Raw genomic sequence first — 10,008 nt, forward strand, 5'->3', positions numbered from 1 at the left:
CTCTCATGGGCTCTTGAGCCAGATCTGAATGACTTAAGGGCTGATTCTGAGAACAGAGTGATGTTTACTTTTAACATTTTCTCTGATTTTCTCTGGGGTAATCTTTTGGTTCAGATTTTTTTGGTTCATTGGGCCACTGATTTTACATTTTACATTATACACCAAATTTAGACAAAGATGGTCATTGTATTGAGCCTAGGTAGCTGTCCATCTTATTTGAATTCTGGGATTTTTTTCAGTGTACAGCTCACAGTTGTTGTTTCTCTGGCTTGTGGAGGTGGAATCTACTAGAGCTTAGTGCTCTAGCATAACAATCATGGTATGTTTGGCTAAATCTTCAGGCTACCCGTGGCATATATCTCAAACTCCCTTTTTTATTTTTATTTTTTTATTTTTTATTATTTTTTATTTTTTGCCGGGCAGAGTTAGGTAGTGAGAGAGAGAGACAGAGAGAGAGAGTTATAGATAGTGAGAGAGAGAGAGAGAGAAAGGTCTTCCTTCCGTTGGTTCACTCCCCTAATGGCCGCTACAGCTGGCACTGTGCTGATCCGAAGCCAGGAGCTGGGTACTTCCTCCTGGTCTCCAATGCAGGTGCAGGGCACAAGCACTTGGGCCATCTTCCACTGCCCTCCCAGGCCACAGCAGAGAGCTGGACTGGAAGAGGAGCAATCGGGACTAGAACCTGGGGTGCCGGCACCACAGGAGGAGGATTAGCCAAGTGAGCCACGGTGCTGGCCTCAATCTCCCTTTTTAAACAATATCATCTCCAGAATTAACAGTATGACTTCCAGCTTATTTGGCTTCCCTGCACTGCATGTTATTTACAAAAATAGGATTATAATTATTTGTATAATTATAAATTATTTATATAATTTAGTTTTATATAATCTGAAGTGAGAGTAATTCACGTTTCAAAATTTGAAAATAGAAAATATCGTAATCTCAGTAGACACAAACAAGGCATTGAAATAATTCAATAAAATTTAATAATATTCTCAATAAAGAAGCAGCAGAAAATAATTTCTTAACCTAGATAAAGGATATGTTTTAAAAACCTCTATCTACTATCATACCATAGTATAAATATCTTATAATCTGAAAAACAATCAAGATAAAGGTTAAATACCATCACTCTTCAGTTTTACTTGTGCTTCAGGCATTATTCATTCAACACGCCATAAAAATAATTTGGTTCCACATATTGAAAAAAGAATAAATATAAGTTTATGGAAATTATATGGTTATGTAAGAAGAAATCCCTGAGTAATTTGTAAACAAAATCACAGCTCTTCAGTAAATTTAGCAAATTCTTAAGCATAAGTTTAATATTAAAATACAAAATATATTTATGTACTGTAAAAATAGGAAATTAAATATTAACTGCATTCACAACTTGGTTTTTTTTTTTCAGTATCACTTTGGCTATTTTGGGTCTTTAGTGATTTCATATGAATTTTAGGATTCTTTTTCTTAAATCTGTAAAGATATCATTGGTATTTTGATAAGGTAATATAGACTTTTTTTTGTTTTTTTTTTTTGTTTTTTTTTGTTTGTTTGTTTTCTTTCTAAGTAACTAAGGGCACAGTGAGCATGAGCTCTAGGCTGAGTGGCCTTTATCCTAATGAATGAAATGCTGGAAAGTCTCAGTACAAAACTTGGCCTCTTTCAGATCCCAACCAACATTTTGTAGCTGCTTAGTTTTACAGAACATTCTGCTATCCTTTCCTCATGACAAAGTCAAGCCATCAAGCAAGGAACTGTGCTGACTCCAAGATACTCTTTATTTTTTTAAGTTCTTTTTTATTATTTAATAAATGTGAATTTACAAAGTGCAACTTTTGTATTGTTGTGGCTCCCCCCCAACCTCCCTCCCTCCCGTGACCCTCCCCTCTCCCACTCCCTCTCCCATACGGCCTTCATCGAGTTTCATTTTCAATCACCTTCATATACAGAAGATCAACTTAGTATACACTAAGCAAGGATTTCAACAGGCTGCACTCACACAACCGCACAAGGTATAGGGCATTGTTCAACTAGTAGTGTTGTTTTCAAGTTTCATAGTAAAACACATTAAGGACAGAGATCTTACGTGGGGAGCCTGTATTCAGTGACTCCCGTTGTTGATTTAACAATTGGCACTCTTATTTATGACATCAGCAATCACCCGAGACTCTTGCTATGAGCTGTCTAGGCTATGGAAGCCCCTTGAGTTCACCAACTCTGAACTTGTTTAGTCAAGGCCATATCACAGTGGAGGTTCCTTCCTCCCTTCAGAGAAAGGCACCTCCCTCCTTGATGTCCTGTTCCTTCTGCTGGGGTGTTGTTCACCAGGATCTTTCATTTAGATAGTTTTTTGCCACTGTGTCATGGCTTCCCATGCCTGTGAGACTCTCATGGACCTTTTAGTCAGATCTGAATGTCCCAAGGGTTGATTCTGAGGCAGGAGTGCTGTTTTGGGCATTTGCCATTCTATGAGTCTGCTGTGTGTTCTGCTTCCCCCCCAGGATCATACTCTCCCTTTTAATTCTATCCTTCATTGTTTGCTTACACTGGTCTTATTTGTGAAATCTCTTCAACACTTATCCTATCTTTTTGATCGGTTGTGTATTTATACTTATCACTTTACCAAGTGCACTGGCATTGGTACCTGCCTCCTTGGTAAGATTGAGCTGAAATCCCCTGGCACATTTCTAGTTCCACCGTTGGAGGTAAGTCTGAGTGAGCATGTGCCGACCTATATATCACCTCCCTCTCTTATTCCCACTCCTATGTTTAACAGAGATCACTTTTCTGTTCATTTTAAACACCTAAGAATGATTGTGCATTGATTACAGAGTTCAACCAGTGGTCTTATGTAGAACAAACAGAGCAATAACAACAACAACAAAATACTAAAAGGAATAAAATAGTAAGTTGTTCCTCAACAGTCTAGTTTAAATATATTGATTCTTACAATCTGACAGCAAGGAATATCTTTCCATTTGGGGGAACTCATGAAGTTTACTTTCATCCATGTATAATTTTCATTGTAGAGATCTTTCACTTCTTTGGTTAAATTTCTTCCTGAATATTTAATTTTTGTGTAGCTATTGTGAATGGGATTTCTTTCTTGATTCTCTTTTGATAAGTTCATCGTTATTATATAAAAATACTTTTTTGTATGTTTATTTTGTAACCTATAGCATTACTGAATTGGTTTATCATTGTAACACTATCTTGGTGAAGTGTTTAGATTTTTCCAAGTTCATCATGTCATCCATGAACAGGGATATTTTGCCTCTCTCCTTTATTTCTTTCTCCTCCCTAACTACTCTTTCTGATACTTCCAGTAGCATATTTAATAAGAATGGTTGGGGCAGGCATTTTGTCATTCCAGGTTAAGCTGCTGCCTGCAATATCAGCATCCCATTTGGGTGCCTGTTCAAATCTTGCCTGCTCCACTTTCAATCCAGTTCCCTACTCATGCACCTGGGAAAGCAGCAGAAGGTGAACCAAGTCTTTGGGCCCCTGCACCCATCTGTGAGACCTGGTAGAAGCTCCTGAATTTGACTTGGCCCAGCTCTGACCATTGTGGCTATCTGGGGAATGAACCAACAGATGGGAGATCTTTTTGTCTCTCTGTCTCTCCTTCTCTCTCTGTCACTCTGATTTTCAAAAAAATAAATACATCTTAAAAAAAAAGAGTGGTGAAAGTGGAATTCCACATCTTGTCCCAGATCTGAGGTGAAATGCTTTCAGTTTTTCCCCATTCAGTATGTTGGGTGTTGGTGTATCAAACAGAGCCTTTATTATTTTGAGGTATGTTTCCTCTATATCATGTTTGTGGAGGGTTTTTATAATGAAGGTATGCTGAATCTTATCAAATGCTTTTTATGCATCTATTGAGATGATGATGCATTTATTTCATTCATTCTATTGATATGATTTATGACATTTACAGATTTGCAAATATTGGCTTACCTTTCCATCTCTGGTGTAAATCCTATTGGATCATGATTTACAATCTATTTTATGTGGCTTTGGATTCAGTTTTACAGTATTTTAGTGAAAATTTTTACATCTATGTTCATAAAGATATAAGTCTGTCATTTTAATTTTTTCCATGTTGTATCTTTGTTGAGTTTTGGTATCAGAGTGATGTTGGCCTCATAAAAAAATTGGCAGAGTCCCATCCTGTTCAATACTTTGGAATAGTGTGAAAATTATTATAGTTAGTTCATCTTGAAAGAATTCTGTAGTAAAGCCATACCTTGCTTGGCTATTCCTTGGTGAATAAATTTTAATTCTTGCTTTAATCTTATTCATTGTTGTAAGTCTGTTTATATTTTCTATATCTTCATGATTTGATCTTGTTAGATGATATGTATCCAGGAATTCATTCATTTCTTTGAGGTTTTTTAGTTTGTTAGTATATAGTTTTTCATTGTAGTCTATTATGATCCTTTGTATTTCAAGCTACAGGAGTCACATCACCTGACTTCAAAGCATACCAAAAAGCCATAGTAATTAAAACAACATGGTACTGGCATAAAAACTGACACATAGATGAGTGGAACAAAATAGAGAGACCAGAATTTAATCCATGGGTATACAGCCAGTTTATTTTTGACAAAAGAGCCTAAATCATATATTGGAGAAAGGATTATGTCTTCAATAAATGGTACTGACAAAACTGGATGGAAATATGTAGAATTAAATTTGATCCTTCCCTCTCCGTATATAGAAAAGTCAACTCAAGATGAATCAAAGACCTAAATTTAAGATCTAAGACTAAGAAGTTTCTGGAAGACCATGTAGAGGAAACATTACAAGATATTGGTGTAAGATGATGACTTTTTTGGGCAAGACCCTCAAAGCACAGGCAACAATAGCAAAACTAGACAAATTGGATAATAAAAAACTTAGAAGCTTCTGTATATCAAAGTGAAAAGGTCCTGACACAGACACACTGTGCTGGACAGGGGAGCTACAAAAGGTGTTCCAAGGAATTAAAGAGCTTTTAACAAAAGCTCCAACACTAGGAATTCTTGAGCAAGCCATTCTTGGAAAGATCCTCTTCAGATCAGTTGCAGCTTAAATGGAATGGACCTTACCAAGTGCTACTGAGTACAACTACCTCAGTGAAATTAGGATTACACTTGTACCGCTTAAGTCTCCATAGGTGAACTCAAAAGACACGTCTTATTATTCCTGTATGCCAATCAGAGATCTTAAGTACCTCTTCAAAAGCAAAAAGGTAAGTAAAACTTCTGCTTTCATCACATCAAGACTGTTGCACCTAAAGACAGAGATGCTATAGCTGCCTCTTTTGATTCTCTCTTGGAACTGTTATTGAAAAAAAACCCTTCGCAGGTACTTCTATTGTAATTCTCTATGCTCAAGCTAAATGGTTTTATAATCTACATAAGGGAAGCCTATCACCACTCACTGTCTGGGAGTCTGTAACACAAATTCTTTCCATCTTAAGGGGTGCATCACTTGTAATTGATTCTGTTCCAGTTTTGCTTATGCTAATTAACATTTATATGTTTCAGAACTCAACAACTTCTGTGAATAACAGACCATGCAGGGAACACAGCCATTGGTGGTGACCAAGACTACTCCAGCTCATAAAGCGAACTTTTTGGATGAAATAGGCAGAGACTTCCAGATCCAGGACAGGCAGGGCTTGTGATATGCCCCTCAGAAGCAGGAAGAAGTTATAGAAGATATGATGATTCTACGCCCTTCATCATCCCTTAAGATTAAGGTCTGGAATCTCTCTGAGCAGGGCATGATGTAGGCAGGCAGATAGGATAAATAGGACAAAATTGATTAGGTTTGTGAGATGGAAGACCATGCCTTCATTACGCCCCTGTGTGATCTCATGGCCCTATCTAATCTCACCTGTTCACCCACCTGCCACTCAGACTACAAAACCAGTCCTGCTTTGGGAGTAAATAAAAGGCCTGGAACATGGTAGGCCGCTTCCTTGTTGCCCTTGTTGCCCATGAGCACATGGCCTTTGAGCCACCCACTCTCTGATTTCCTGCCTACATGCTTGCTCCATGTGACACCTGGCCTGCTCTCTGCTTGGCATGGACCTGACTTAGCTTCTAGACTTCTCTTTCTCCCCTAAATAAAGCCTTCCCTTCCCTGTGCATTTCTCCTTGAAAACTTAAAAAAAAAAAGAATCAATAGAGTGAAGATACAGCCAATAGAATGGTTAAAATATATTGAGGCTACATATTGACAAGGGATTAGTATTCAGAATATATCAGCACTCAAAAAACTCAACAACAATAAAAAAACAACAATAAAAAAAATAGATCCAGCTAAGAAATGGACAGAAGACCACAATAGACTGTTCTCAAAAGAAGAACTACAAATGGCCAACCAATATATGGAAAAATGCAGGGAAATGCAAATCAAAACCACAATGAGATATAACCTCTCCCCTGTTAGAATGGCTATATCCAAAAAACAGAGTAATGTGACAGTCTACATTAGTGCAGACAGTGTTGAAAATTTCTTTTAAAAAAACTAGAAATAGACTTGCCATATGATCCAGAAATCCCACTTCTGAAAGACATGAATAGATAACTATTCCACCATGTTTATAACAACTCTGTTCAAAATAGCAAAAAATATGGAATTGAGCAAAGTTCTATCATCAGATGGATGGATAAAGTATGGCATATTTAAATATATAAATATATATGAATATTATTCAGCAATTTGAAAATGAAATTTTACCATTTACATCAAAATGGATGCCACTGGAGAACATTTCTTGAATGAAATGAGCTGGACACACACAAATGGTACATGTTCTCCATTCTATATGGGAGCCAAAATTAAAAAAGAAAAAAAATCAGAAAACAAAAATTAATAAATTATATTTTATAGCAGTATTGCTGCAAATATATTTTTCCAAACTTTGTTTAATATCTTTGTAAACTGATGTTTAAGAATTAAACATTACTGTAAGTTCAATGATCTGTGATTATTTCAAAATTTACCTTATATGAGTGAAATGGCCATGTTTTCATTTGATTGTGGTTTGTAGTCTTTGATTTGTCTATTCTATTTTTTACTAGTTGAGCTCTTTATTTATTGGGGCATAAAGCCTTTGACTATAGTGTAAATTTAAAATGTGTTCTCTAAAATATTTAAAAAATAGAATAAGGAAAGAGAGGAGAAGAGAGAAAGGAAGGGAGGGAGAGAGGGAAGAGGGAAGAGAGAGAGAGGAAGGAATGAAGTATTATATTCTTAGAAATTTATATAAAAACTATATGGAATCTGTTCTCTTTGCATTAATATCACATTAGCATGAGAATTGTGTTATAGTAAATATCATGCATTTTCTGTGACCTTGAGAATTTAATGTATTAATAAATTCCTTTAAATAAATAATAGTTTAGCTGTATATAGGAAAATAAAATTCCATTCACAACAGCAACAATAAAAAAACTAATTTCCAAATTTCTACAATATCCCATAAAAATTTGCAAGACATAATACTGAAATCTATGAAACATTTTTGCAAGTTTATTAAAGACATAAATCATGGTCATGGATTGAAGGAACATTTTGAACCTCTAAATTCTCCCAAATAAATCCATAAATTCAATTTATCATTATCTTAAAATGTATTCTGTCTTAGCTTCCACCATCACAGAAAAACATGCTATACTTGTGTTTTGTGGTCTGCTTATTTCACTGATCATAGTGGTTTCCAGTTGCATCCATTTTGTTGCAAAAGACAGACTTTTATTCTTTTTTAAGACTTAGTAGTATTCCAGTGTGTGTGTGTGTGTGTGTGTACACCACATTTCTTGCCTAGTCATTAGTTGAAAGACATCTGGGTTGATTACATATTTAGCTATTGTGAACTGAGTTACTCTGAACATGGGGGAACAGGTAAATCTTTCACATGCTGATTTCATTTCTTTGGGTATATTCCCAGGAGTAGGATGGCTGAGTCATATGGTAGATCTGTTTTCAAATTCCTGAGGAATTCCCATACAACTGTCTTCCATGGTGGCTGTACCAGTTTACATTACCAACAAAAGTATATTAGGGTACCTTTTTCTCTACATCATCACCAGCATTTGCTATTTTACTCATTTTTGGATGATAGCCTTTCTGACTGCAGTGAGGTAAAACCTCATGGTAGTTTTTATTTATATTTCCCTGATGGCTAGTGGTCCTGAGCATTTTCTCTTGTGTCTGTTGACCATTTGTATGTCATCTTTTGAAAAATGCCTGTTTATGTCCTTTCCCCTTTTCTTAACTGGATTGTTTTGTTGTTGCATTTCTTGAGCTCCTTACATATTCTGGATATTGATCCTTTGTCACTTGTATGGTTTGCAGATATTTTCTCCCATTCTGTTGGTTGCTTCTTCACTTTGTTGAGTGTTTGCTGTGCAGAATCTCTTAACGTGTTGTAATCCCATTTGCCTGTAGTGCCAGCATCCCATATGGGTGCCAGTTCTAGTCCTGGCTTCTCCTCTTCCAATCCAGTTCTCTGCTATGGCTTGGGAAAGCAGTAGACGATGGCCCAAGTTCTTGGGTCTCTGCACCCGAGTGGGAGATCTGGAAGAAGCTCCTGGCTCCTGGCTTTGGATCAGCACAGCTATGGCTGTTGCAGCCACCTGGGGAGTGCGAGTGAACCAGTGGATGGAAGACCTTTCTCTCTGTCTCCCCCTCTCTCTGTCTGTAACTCTACCTCTTAAATAAATAAATAAAAATTTTAAAAATAAAAAAAAAATAAAGACATAAATCATGGTCATGGATTGAAGGAACATTTTGAACCTCTAAATTCTCCCAAATAAATCCATAAATTCAAATAAATCTGATTTACAATCTCAGAAATTTTGGAGATTGGATTTACAGCTGGCATTCTTATTTTTTAAATGCAAAAGTTACTGAATAGCCAATACAACTTCTAAGTAAAACAAAGATGAAATATGCCTGTATCAGATTTTAAATGTATCATAAAGATTGATGATCTTGGTGACACAGCAGCAGAAAGTATTGACAATTAAATCCATGAAGAAAACAAATTGCAGAAGTCTCTCAACGACTTCTAGGAGAATATCAAACTGTTTATTACATGTAATTGGACTCCCAGTAAAAGATTGCTGTGGAGGAGAAGATAAATTGTTTGAAGAAAAAGGATCTACTTTATTTCAAATCTGAAAAAAAATTCATAAACTCCAAGATTCAAGAACATCAATGAATTCTGTTAAAAAGTAAAAGCATAAGACACATAAAGGCACATCATAATCAAATTATTTGAAATCAGTGATAAAAATAAAGTATTAATTCAAGTCAGAGATATAAAGAAACATTACATTAAAAAAGAGATAGATAAGAATGACAATAGAATTCTCATTAGAAAACCTATAAGCAGACATCAGCTCACATATTTAAAGTAATAACAGAAAAAGTACATGAAATTATAATCGTATTCAATAAATATCTCTCTTACATGATGTAAGAATCTTATTCAGGAATGAAGAGCTGAGAGAATTTATTGTGAGGAAACTTCCACAACAAAAAAATGACAAAAGCAGTTCTGTAGAGAGCAAATAATACAAAATGGTAAATTTGACTTATGTAAAAGCATAAAGATTTCCAAGAAGGCAATCATTGGGTCAATCTATAAAAGGTTTTCTTTCATTTTAAGATGCTTGAAAGATAATAACTATATGCAGTCAGCATATTGCTAATATAATCTTGCATACATTACATATATAAAATTGAAATACATGGCAACAAAAAACTAATATATGAAATGGAAGAAATAAGAGTCTACCATTATAATTTTCTATTATCTATATATTTTTTTATTTGACAGGTAGAGTTACAGACACTGAGAAAGAGAGACATAGAGAAAGGTCTTCCCTCCATTGGTTCACCCTCCCAAATGGCCACTATGGCTGGTGCTGTGCTGATCCAAAGCCAGGAGCCAGGTGGTTCTTCCTGGTCTCCCACATGAGTGCAGGGGCCCAAGCACCTGGG

The sequence above is a fragment of the Oryctolagus cuniculus genome, chromosome 4 (genome assembly GCF_051225735.1).
Source record: "Oryctolagus cuniculus isolate XC-2025 breed Fujian yellow rabbit chromosome 4, ASM5122573v1, whole genome shotgun sequence".
NCBI lineage: Eukaryota > Metazoa > Chordata > Mammalia > Lagomorpha > Leporidae > Oryctolagus > Oryctolagus cuniculus.